The 11,451-nt window shown below is 52.4% G+C and overlaps 1 long non-coding RNA gene across 1 annotated transcript; it reads left to right on the forward strand.

Annotated features, from left to right (window-relative positions):
* Nucleotides 1-317: 317 nt before the first annotated feature.
* LOC146761183 (uncharacterized) lies at nucleotides 318-2,107 on the forward strand. The gene is made up of 2 exons (XR_014945569.1): nucleotides 318-480; nucleotides 1,069-2,107. It is a non-coding gene; the product is annotated as an uncharacterized LOC146761183 (long non-coding RNA).
* The last annotated feature ends 9,344 nt before the right edge of the window (nucleotides 2,108-11,451 follow it).

Here is an 11,451-nt window from a genome sequence, read left to right on the forward strand (position 1 = left end):
TCGACGAAAAATCCCAAAGTCGCTGTTTTCTCCTCCGGAATCGCTCTGAAGGGATAGATGCGCGGGCGCGCAGCTCCTCCGCACTTTGGTCCGTCCCGAGTTCACTCCGCAGTTTGGCTTTGCTTCACCCTCCGGGACGCGGCGGAGTTTTGTTGAGGCGCGGAGGAGGGGGCAGCCCTCCCCTCCCTCACAAAGAGGGTTGAAAGTCTATTTTCCACTCCGCTGCGCCGAAATGCTCCGCGCTGCAACGCGGGGCCGTCCGTCCGTCCGCCCCCCCCCCCCCCATCCCCACTTCTCCTCCCACCCCTCCTCCAAGCACAGCGCGGCCGCCCCTCGCCCTGCGCGCATCTCCCGCGCATCTCCCGCGCATCTCCCGCACACAACACAGCGAGGCGGCTGCGGGAGGAGGAAAGCGCACGGAACTGCGCGGAAACGAAAGGCTGAAAATGGAACGAGCGCGTCCGGCGGAGCGCTTTTCTCGTTTAGTTTTCTTTTAATTATTATTATTAATTTTCATTTATTTAATTGTATTATTTTCCCTCCGTTGAGGTGGAATAGAGGGATTGGGGGAGGAGAAATTAATCTGGATTTTCAGTGGGGATTTCTGTGGGTTGGAAATAAAGGAGAGGGGATGTGAGGCAAAGGGATGCGGGGTGCGGTGTGGGAAGTGGAGCGGAGGGAGGGAGAAAGAGAAAGGGAATGGGATGGAGAAAAGGAAAGAGAATGGGAAGGGGAAAAGGAAAGAGAACGGGAAGGAAGGGAAGGGAAGGGAAGGGAAGGGAAGGGAAGGGAAGGGAAGGGAAGGGAAGGGAAGGGAAGGGAAGGGAAGGGAAGGGAAGGGAAGGGAAGGGAAGGGAAGGGAAGGGAAGGGAAGGGAAGGGAAGGGAAGGGAAGGGAAGGGAAGGGAAGGGAAGGGAAGGGAAGGGAAGGGAAGGGAAGGGAAGGGAAGGGAAGGGAAGGGGGATGCAGGGCCACTGCTCAGCTCGGACGTGGGAGCCGTGTGCTCAATTTGTGGCTTTGGATTTGATTTAATTTGAGGTGATCTAATTGAATTGAATTGAATTTCAGTTTTCCATCAAGTCCCCTTGCTGGGCTGCTGGGCAGAGGGGTTCGGGAACGGGATTTCGTTTGGTGTGGATCTCGCCGGCTCTGAGCATCCTTCACGAGGCGATAACAGAGCCCTGCCCGGCGCTGAATGCTCCGCGAGGAGCAGCACCTCCTCTCCACAAAAAGCGTTTTTTGGAAGGGAGCTCCTTTGGTTTAGGAAAAAAATAAAATCCCCGCCCTATTAAATATGACAATATTATAAGTTGTTTTTCCCCCCTTTTTTCCCCCGTTTTTTTTTCCAGCCCCGCATCCCGGCTGCTGCCCGCTGGGTGTCTGATCAGGAGGAGCCGTGCTGGAGGAGAAGGAGATTTGCTTTATAACGAAAGGAGGCGGCACTGCAGCCGAGGGATGTGAACGGCAGCAGCAGGGGGGCACACGGAGGGTCCCCAGCCCCAGTCCAGGGGTACTGATGGCACAGAGCGGAGCTGATCCCATTAAAACACAATACAATGGTTTTCCAAAGAGCAAACGAAAGCGGAAGGAAGAAGAGGGAGAGGGGGGCAGGATGGGCACGGAAAGTCGGCTATAGGGTGTGGGTTATGGGAGAGGCTATCGGGATGCTCGGGGATGGACAGACGGACAGCTTGGGGCCGACGCAATGCCAGCAGGTGCAACGCCATCCACAGCCTCGTTAATCTGTAACACATCGGCCTCCAGCATCAAAGGGCAGAATGTGGAAAATCAGGCCCTGAGCCCCGGAGCGTGGCCACGGGCTCAGCTCGTCGTGATGTTAAAAGTTGACCAGACTTCAAAGTGCTGCATCATTTCCTTCCCAACCTCCCCACCTGCTGTTCCCGTGGGTAGAGCAGCTCCCCTGCCCGCAGTTCTTCATGCCGTCCTCCCACTGTGGTCCCATAGCAAAGAAGAGAGGAGGGAGGACGGTGTGTGGGGCTGAGGAGGTCTGGAAACTCCTGAGTTGGGCTGCTCCCTGCTTCCTTCATCTTTGGCTTTCTATTATTATTACTATTATTATTATTATTATTAAATTTTACATGGCTCAGTGCTGGGTGGGAAAAAACTTTCCCTGCGCAACCTGATGGGCCATCCTCACCACCCTGAGTATCACAAATTTATGGTGGCTTTGTCAGCTGGTCCATTGCTGGTTGGGTGGAAGGGTGGGTGGATGGATGGATGGATGGATGGATGGATGGATGGATGGATGGATGGATGGATGGATGGAGATATAGGATGCTTGGATGGACAGATGGTTGGATGGATGGACAGATGGATGACTGAATGGATGGATGAATTAATTAACAGATGGATGGATGGATGGATGGATGGATGGATGGATGGATGGATGGATGGATGGATGGATGGATGGATAATTGGTTGGGTGGACAGATGGATAGATGGATGGATGGTTGGATGGATAGATGGATAGATGTATGGACGGAGGATGGATGGATAGATGGGCGGAGTTCACATGGGAATGATGGGTCTGATGGTAGATCCAGACACTTCCAAGGATGAGCAGTCTCCTATTCACTCAGAGATTCAGAGATTTATATGTTCAGGATGATGTTGAGAGAGGAACCTATCACATAGCCCAGGGAAGTCCCCAAGCCATACAGCCACACACTATGGGCTGGAAGTGGTCAGTCCAGAAAAGACAGAGGCTGCTGGGTCCTCATCTACTGTCACTGTAGCTTTTCCAAGGGGATGCATTCACCCTCACTGCCCTAACATAGCCAAATACCAGTCCAGAATCCCTGTACACATGTGGGATGTGATGTGATGGGTATTGCTGGATGTTCAACCTAATCCATCTGGAAGAGGAGATGGGAAAAGCACAAAAGCCAAAGGGTTTGTGCAAAGCCACACACCAGGTGGTGAGAACAGATCCTCCAATCCCTCACTGTGCCCAATCTCCTTTGATTCCTGTGTTGGATGAGCACTCAAATGTGAGAGATCTTGATGGAAATCCACTAATGTATCATTGTGAATTTTGCTCCTGCAAAGTACCCAGCCCTTTGCAGACCCCTACATCCTGAAATCATCATTGCTACATCCTTTGTAACATCTGAAGATGTCTTTTCTAACATCTGGAGATGGGCATGCATGTGCCCATGGTCCTGATGAGACTTTTCAGGTGGAAGTCTCCATGGGACATGGTGTAGCAATGAGACTTGGTAGGACAGGTTGGTGGTTTTGGTTTGTGATCCTGAAGCTTTTCTCCAACCCAAATGATTCATTCTATGGCTCATAAAAATGGACACCTCTCCCTTGACTTCATGCAGGACCCTGGGGACAATGTTCCCCACTTGCCTGCATGTGTGCAGAGGGATAACCACATTGCTCAGCTTCATCTGGGTTCAGCCAGCCCTCTCCACTGACTTTGGGATGGAGGTTGGTCCCCCCATTAAGCAGCTTGCTTCAGGGCTGCAGGATGTCACACACAGAAACAGTTTTCCTTGCACTGTAGGGTAATTGCTGTGGCAAACGTGCTTCTCTTTGAGTGTTCAACCGGATAGTTTCAACACAGGAAATTACACCTCCAGCCCTGGGGATGTGTAGGTGCTCCATTGGGTTGCACCGGAGCATGACCCCCCCATCAGGCCCCCAAACAATGTCCCAGCTGTTGGAAAAGCAATGTCCCATATGGGATTGCACCATCACAGGGCTGACAAGTGGACTCAGTGATCTTGGAGGGCTTTTCCACCCTTAATGATTCTATGAGTGGGCATGGTGGTGGTGGGTCGGTGGTTGAACTTGATGATCTTAAAGGTCTTTTCCAACCTTAACAATTCTACAGGGGAAGGTGTGATGGCCCCACAGACCCCAAACTGCCTTGTAGCGGGGGAGATGGCAGACTTGGTGCCACAGCATGATGCTGAGTGGCTCCAAGATGATGTATCAGCCACCTACACAGACATCAAACTTATTAACACAATAAAGCTGCTGCTCAGAAGCCTTCCTGCTTATTTTTTTCTCATGGAAAATGTCAGTGATGGGAGCAATTAGATGCCTCGTATAGAAATGCGGGGTTACTTCCATAGAGAATCCTGGAAATAAATGCATGTGTTCCCTCTGACCACATCCAGACCTCGAAATACAACGAGACATGCACTGCATTGAGAAAGTCCCAATCTGCTGGGCTGGATTGGAGACCATTGGGCTTCTCCAGGCCCATCCCCATTGGGATGGGACACAGAGGAGGATAAGGTCTGGGTGTTCCTGGTGTGCTTTGTTCTGGTGCCAGCCTCCTGCCACGCTGGGAGCTCCACAGCAATGAATCTTCCTTCCTTCCTTCCCCTGTGAGGTGGTCGGAGGGGGCCCTGTGTGATTCATGTGTTTATTTTTCCCGGGTGCCATATGAAAGGCAACCCCGTGTGTTTCCATACGAGGCGGCTAGGTGCTTCCAACACTGACATTCTCCATGAGAAAAATAGGCAGGAAGGCTTCTGAGCAGCAGTTTTATTGTGTTAATAAGTTTGGCGTCTATAAGCAACATATGTAAATGACTGATATACTGTCTTGATGCCATTTAACATTATGTTGCGGAGGTGAGCGGGAGCCAAGTCTGCAGCATTTCGACTAATATGCACCGAGCTGCCAATTTCTTTTTATTTTTTATCTTTTTTTTTTTTTAAATTTCATTTTATTTTATTTTTTTTCAGTAATTTAAAGAAGGTAGCAATCTGAAATAAGGACTCGGACCCTTCCATCTCAATCACTCTTTGCTGGAAGATGGGTAAATATTGTGTTTTCTTCTCCCTCCCGGCAGCACTGGGATGGCAAAGCCTGGGATTTGAGGTTGGATGCTGGGAAAGGAATGGCTCATGGGCTGGCACACATGTGGTTAGTACACTCTGTGGGATGGGGTTAAGCTGGGGGGCATTGGAGTTCCATCCCCATGCATGGAAACCATCCATTTGCCCCCCAAATCCTTTTGGGGATGAGCTGTGTGGGACGAACATCACCCCATCCCAAACCCATGCTGGTGTCTCCATCCCATGCTCCCCAACACTGCAAAAGGAGAGAAGGGGATGGTAAGGAAAGCACAGAGCTGTGCCATGAGCTGCCAAGCGCAGCCCTAGTTGGCAGTGCCAATGTCTCCATGCTTCCCCATCCCTGGCGGGGAGGAAAAAAGACAAGGGGGGAAAAAAAAACCCACACACAGTTAGTTTCTTCTTCTCACAAGTAATTTTCAGTTAATTTATGTTGAATCAATGGTTCCTTGCAGTCATATGGATGGCAGGCTCCCAGCCATTATTAGTGTAAACAGATTTGTGAGCAATATATTTAGCTGTTCCATATTGCTTTTAGGAAATGTGCGCATTTCAATGGTGTATACTCGCAGAGGGCCATACCCTGCCACCACTTTGCAGGTGGGGATGGTGCTGTAGTGAGGTGCCCAGCACCTCCTTTTCCTCAGGAGGAAGGCTCGAGCCAAACTCTGGGCTGCGGTTGCACTTTGAGGCATGTTGGGACATCGATTCCTGCGCGTCCCATTGATATTTCACATGTAAAACTGGATGACTGGGTGGGGACAGTCTGCCCTCAGATAGGCACAACCCTATGGTTGTGCAGGATGGGTCCAGCTCACAGTGACAATCTGTAAGGCTCCCATAGGATGGGTGTCCTGCAGCATGAGTGACTATCATCATTTTGGCACTATGGGGTGCCCCCCGATCCCCAAATCCCCATTCAGCCTCTTCTATATACAGTGGGATGAGCTGGGTTCCAGTGGGGTTGGATCCCATGGGATTGGCTGCCCGAGGGGGCCCAACTGGGTCATAGAATCATCAAGGTTGTAAAAGAGTTCTGAGATCATCAGGTCCATCCATTGACCCATCATCACTATGCCCACTAATGGATGGTGCAGTGCAGGACCGCCACCAAGACTCAAGTGGCACCAGCACCCAATGGTGCCACGGCAAGGGGGGTGGGGGTGGGGGGAACCTGGACCTCATTCCCAGGCTGAGCAGCTGACAGAGAAGCTGTTTTGATGCACAGTTCCAGAAAAGTGACAATCTCAGAAGGTTTGGGGCCAAGATATAAAAGGTGCTAAAAAAGAAATCCCCAGATTTTGAGCAAGAGGCTCCGGATGGGCACAAAGTAGCACTGGTGGGGAGCCCTCCAAATGTTGCAGGATTGATCCTCTCTGCTGCAAGCAGGGCCTGACCCTTCCCATCTCCCTATAGGTTGCTCAGAGCACCCAAACCATCCCACGGGCAGCTCTCCGTGTCCAACACAACCTCTTCTATGTGTGCCAGGCACAGAGGTGCACCCCTTCATCCCAATGCTGGGGCGGGATGCAGCCCCAGGGCTTTGCTATTTTCATGTTTCCTGCTGGAGTGCACAGAGCCAGCCCGAAATAGCAGGCGTGAGCACGTTGGCACGGGAGCGCATTGGCAGCCGGCATCGGCGCGGCAGCGGTGAAAGGATTTGGGCAACGTCTCACCATGGCTACCCGGGCCAGGGAGAAGTATGTCGGCTCGGGGGGAGGGTGCCGGCTCCTTTCAGAGAGGAGAAAGCCGCGACATCAGGGCTCTGTTGTTGGATGTCACAATCTCCCCTCCCCAGAGCGTGAAAAATCAATTAGGAAGAATTAGTGACATGTCGGAGCTGGGAGCGGGTGTTGTGTAGGGGAGAATTACAGGCACCGCCGCTGGGCTACACCCGGAGCGTCACCCGCTGTGCCCCTACAGCCCCACATCGGTCCCCCAGGTGCCCCATAGCGCTCCCAGCCTCAGTTTCCCCATCTGAGCAATGGGTTGAGCTATTGGGTTCAATGGGAGCGGTCAGCTCCCTCAGCCTCGCCGCTATTCTCTTTGCTCCTCTTTCTGTGTGTGTGTGTATATATATAAATAAGAAGGAGGGGAGGGGGAAAAAAATCCCAAACTCTGATTAAAATCCCTTTTTTTATTCACCTGCCCATCTTTCCTCTGTCTCCATCTCCCATTCTATCCAAACTCATAATTAATCGCTCAAGGCAAAAGTAATGAATGTTAATTGGCCATCTGTACAAAGACTAATTAAAATCTACCATGCTGGGGATTAAAACATACCTATAGCAACTGCCTGAATTGAGAATGAGACAGAGGAGAGATTGAGAAAACAGCTGAAAGGGTTGTGCAAAACGCAATCTTGCTTAGGTGTGAGATGAGTTGCAACGCAGAGATCTGAGATGCTTTATTATTAAAAAAGAAGCCAACAACTAAGGGGGTGGGGAAGAAACTTCAGCTCGGAGCTGATCCGGGGATGTTTTAATGGGAATAAAGGGCTGGCGGAGATTTCAAAGCGACCCCAACCTCAACATTTAGGGTTGGGTTTGGATGTGAACAATAGCCGCCCCTCTCCCCCCACCCCGTCCGCAGCAGCTCGCATGCAGGATGGAAATGTTGTTGGTGTTTTTGGCTTTGTAGAGTTTCTGGGTTTGAAGAAATATTGCTGGGTATTGGAAAAGCATGGGGATGCTCCAGCCCTACTTGGGACATGGGATACCCATCCCACGCTCCCTGAACCTTAAGACTTTTCAACACACATTGGGATCACTGTGTGGCCCCGCATCCTCTCCCCATTGCTGTGGCCACGCACCCATCCTAAAGTGGTGTCCATAGGGTGACAGCTCTGCTCCCAGCCCCTTCTTTGTCCCTAAATCCTGCACTTTTCAGGCTGCCCACCTCTCTGCGGTGATGCAGCCACAGGGTCTGGGAGCAAACAGAACGGTCTCAGCACCAACAACCCCATCCATGCATCCTCAACCCACCAGCCCCACCAGCACCCAGCCATGACCCCCTCCAAGGACAGAGCCATCCCAACACACCCAATGGTTCCAAACACCCCCAAACCCCCATTCTATCCCTGAATACACCCATTTCCTTACAGGAACACCCAACCCCATGCCTGCTGAGGCCATAGAGCACCAGAACACCCCTCCTGGGGGCTGCCTTTTTGGGGTCATGCAGATGGGGAAGAGGAGCAGCTGGGTGTCCCCCCATGCTGTCATGAGCCCCGCTCCCCTGTGCGCTGTGGGAAGGCCCCGGTCTCAGTTCTGCTCTTGTTTTCTCAGATTCTGCTGTGTTTACTCCCAACACGAGTGACCGCCGTGGCCCTATTACGGGAGCGGCTGACAGCTCGGCTGACAAGTGCGCTCGCGGCAGGAATGTGAATGCGGCTCTGAGATCCCGGCCCTGCCGGCAGCTTCCTTGGGAAAGGGCTGGAGCATTGAGGCTCCAAAGCTGGAGGTGGATGGATGGAGGAGGATGGAGGCGCTGAGATGAAGCAGCAGCTCCGTCAGTGCAGAGGGGATGGGGTGCTGGAGAATGGTTGGTGTCACTGTGTCTGTAGGTGGGGAGAGAGGCTTGGGATGCACGTGGCTTGCATTGAGCATGGGATGGCAACCCATGGGAAAAAGTGTTTTTGGGGTGGTGCACGCAAAATAAAGGGACAATGTGCTCGTCTCAGCAGCTCTTCCCCATCATGGAGGATGCTGCTGTCAGAAATCTGGTGAATTTGGGGCATGGGGAGCACTGGGATTGATATTGAAGCTGTGGATCCAGTTCTGATCCCATATCAGTGCCAGCCCAACAGGTCCAGGTGCCCCAACCGTGCTGGATAAAGATGGTTTAATTAATCACAGATCATTTCTGCAATGTCCCCCCATTAACCTCTATCGCAGACTAAATAATAACTCATTAAAGGCACTTGAAGCTCGCTGGAACAGGACAGTTTACCAGCAAACCCACTGCTCTTTGGCTCTAAACTGGGTTAATCTGTCATCTCTCCTTGCTTAACGGATGGGTCCCTCGTTACACATTAAGGAGCTGCTCTGGAGGGGCACAGCAGATCCTGAGCACTAAGCCAAATCCAAAGGCAGGGCACAGCACAGAGAGGAGATGTGTAGAAGTGATGCAGAGCCCAATCTGCCTTCCTGCAGCTCGCGTTATTATCCCGTTGTCAGCAGAGGATGTTTGCTCTGATGTAGCTGCCGGCTGCAAATCCTCTGTGTAAACATCCCACAATGGTTTGAAAAGGATCAGAGGCTCACAGCACTCTCAGATGCTGTCGGTGCCACGGAGGGGTACAGCTCTTTGCTGGGCCTGAGGAGCACAAAGGGTTGTGCTGGTGTTTGGCCATGCACGAGCAAGTAGGCAGCCTTGGGGTGACAGTGCCACCAATGCGGTTTGTGCATGGCATGAAGGGTTCACTGTGATTCCATGACTCCATGTGAAAGGTGCCAGATCAGCAGGAAGGTTTTTGTCATTCCAGCTCTCCCAGGTTGGGTGAATGTCCTCCCAATCCCTGACACAGAGCCTGCGTTGTGCCCAACTCATCACATGGAGTGGTGGGAGGTTGAGGGCCCGCTGGCTGTGTGTATCCCCACACTGACCCCACACCTTGAACGTGGGTTGAGTGGGAAACGTGGGCACTCCTGGGGGCCTTTTTCCCCCCGCAGTGCTTTGCTGCAGAAGCAGTTCATTTACCTTTGGCCCTGTGGCCAGAGGCAGCTGCTTGTTTGCAAGCCAGGCACTCAGCGTCCTGCAGAAAGCCCCGTGCTCAGCACTTCTGCCCACCAGAAAACACTGTCTCCTCCTCCTCCTCTCTGCTAAGAAACCTTTAATAAGGGGAAGAGGGACGTGGCTGCAGCCTCCTGACCTGCTGAGCCGGGGGCAGCCCAGGTCAGTGGCTGAGATTTGGGAGGTGGTAGAACATGCTCCGTTTTTAATTTGGGAGGCTTTGGGGGGATTTAGCAGGCTTGCTCTCACTGCCATCCCTGGCACCTGGTCACATGCATGGAAATAAAAGGCCAGTGGTGACTATGGGTCCTTTCATAACCCAATTCTCTGTACTTCACCCCCATTCACAGGCACAAAGGCAGCAGTGTGTGCCGATATGGGAGGGGGCTGGAGATGTGGGCAGGTCACTGGGGCTGTCACCTCTGAATATCACAGAGGCACCCAGATGGGTCCTGGTGTCACTGCTCCTTCTGGGGTCTCGCTGGTGCATGCTCCAATTTGTGTAAAAACATGGAATCATTAAGGTTGGGAAAGACCTCTAAGATCCCCAAGTCCAACCCCAGCCCATCCCACTGTGCCCACTGACCACATTGCTCAGTGCCACATCTCCATGATTCTGGGACTCCTCCATGGACAGTGACCCCATCACTCCCTGGGCAGCTCTGCCAGCACCTGACCACTCTTTGGGAGAAGAAATGTTTCCTCATATCCAACCTGACCCTCCCCTGGTGCAACTTGAGGCCATCACCTTCCATCCTATCCCTGTTACCAGGGAGAAGAGGCCGACCCCCACATCATTATAACCTCCTTTCAGGGAGTTGTTGAGAACAAGGTCCCTTCTGAGCCCCCCCATCTTCAGAGACTGAACCATCTCAGTTCCCTCAGCCACTCCTCATCATGGAATCACAGCACGGGTTGTGATTGAAAGGACCTCAGTGCCCATCAAGCTCCAACCCCTGCTGTGTGCAGTGATACCTCCCATAGATCACCCTGCTGGCTCACATTATCCTGGCTGTTGACCAACACCACCAGATCCTTTCCCTTCCCACAGCTTTGCAGCCACTCTGCCCCAAGCCTGCAGCATTACACAGGGTTGGGGTGACCAAAGAGCAGGACCCGGCATTTGATCTTGTTGAACTTCATCCCATTGGCCTCAGCCCATCCAGATCCCTCTGTAGGGCCTTCCAACCTTCAAGCAGATCAACTTTTCATTCCAACTTGTTGTAATCTGCAGCTATACCGAGGGTGCGCTCTGTGCCCTCATCCACACCATCGGTGCAGATATGAAATGGGGCCAGACCCCAAGTCCTCTTGAAGCCATCTCAAGAACGTTCATATCCCTTATCGTGGTTCTGGGACACCTCCAGGGATGGTGACCTTTCTCTACTCCCCGGGTAGCTGCTCCAATGCCGCACCGTTCTTAGGGAGCAAGAATGTTTCCCAACACCCGACATGAATAGCCGGAATCAGGGCTGTCCCTCTTTCCCGGTCTCAGCACGCCCTCAGCTGGTCATAGAAAACGATGGAGAGAAAAACATTTCCCATTGCACACAGCAGGTCGGAGCTCAGAGCATGAAGGGACTCCAAGGTAAACCCACAGTGCAGCTGGAGGGCTGAAGTGGGGACAGATGTGGGGTCACCCCATCCTGCTGCTTTCAGCCCACAGGCATTTATCTGTACCCAGTATCTGTACCTGAGGTGGGCACTGGCACAGGGGGTGCTTGGGCAGCCCAGCAGACCTGCATGGCTTTAAAAACTGATTTTAAGTGACAGCCTGTTGTGCAGGTGGTCCAGGACACAAACTTGCATGGTGTCATGTTGGATGGGAAGCCAGGGTCCCCACTCCCACCCTCCTGGAAATGAATGTGGAAGAGAAAGA

This window comes from Coturnix japonica, chromosome 4 (assembly GCF_054131305.1).
Source record: "Coturnix japonica strain WE chromosome 4, WE-NBRP24, whole genome shotgun sequence".
NCBI lineage: Eukaryota > Metazoa > Chordata > Aves > Galliformes > Phasianidae > Coturnix > Coturnix japonica.